Below are 1,056 nucleotides of genomic sequence, written 5' to 3' on the forward strand. Positions count from 1 at the left end.
CAGTTTTCAGAATGTCTTGAACATATCCTAATTGTGGGGCTGTCACATATTTCTCATTGGACTCAACCTACTAAAATCTTCTGTCATACTGCTCATAACCCTTGGTTTCTTTCCATGGATGTTAAAGCCCGGACGACATAGCAGTACACACAGCAGATGCCGTCTTCCACCTGAGGGTAGTGACAGGAGGTGACAAACACCGGTGTGAAGTCCAGCTCTTCAGCTCTTCTACTCACCGGCAGGGACACCTGAGACAAGTTATTCAACCCATTGAAAAGTCACTTTTCTCCTCCACAAAATGCAGATTGTATCTACTTTGCGGATGCATTGCAGGTTGTAGAAAATGTAGAGGCATCTGACATCAGATGAGTACCGATTAAATTGTAGTCACTATCATTTTATCACCGTGGCTCTACAACCATTTATTTCTCTTTGTCTTCTTTCTGTTGTATGTATTTCAATTGGCTCAACCTCTAATCTCTGTTATATGTCACTTATATCCAATAAATAAATAAGTAAACGAATGAATGAATGAATGAATTCCCTTGTACACAAGGAATTGACAAGAATATGATTTGAAGGGCCTAAATAAACTCTGGACATCTTCTGGGAATAAACATTATGTATTTCACAAACTACTTTTTAAAAGTATCTTTTCTTTTTTTCACGGCCCAATTCAAGAGGCATCTCTCTGAAACTAGCCTTGGTGGTGAAGAATTAATAGCTCTTTCATCTGAGTTCCTATATTACAGTATACATATTTTTTGTTAAAATACTGAAATTGCATTACATTTTGGCGATTGGATACATGTGTCTGCCTTACAAGACTGCCTTACATTTAATTTCCTATAGGTAGGTGTTTTTTTTTTCTTTTCCTGTCCCAGGAGGATATCCAGCCTAGAATATTTGTCTCGTTGACATTATAGAAATAGATGTTTTGTTTCTCTTAAAAATTGATATGTAACCTGTTCTCAGAATACAATTCTATAAGCAACCTTTGTGGAACATTTTGCAACAAGTGAAAATTTATGCAGGATTTCATAGATTGGCATGAAT

This window comes from Lynx rufus, unplaced genomic scaffold (genome assembly GCF_022079265.1).
Source record: "Lynx rufus isolate CCGP_SWC_20201006 ecotype Redwood Valley unplaced genomic scaffold, mLynRuf1.p SCAF_3, whole genome shotgun sequence".
NCBI classification, from domain to species: domain Eukaryota; kingdom Metazoa; phylum Chordata; class Mammalia; order Carnivora; family Felidae; genus Lynx; species Lynx rufus.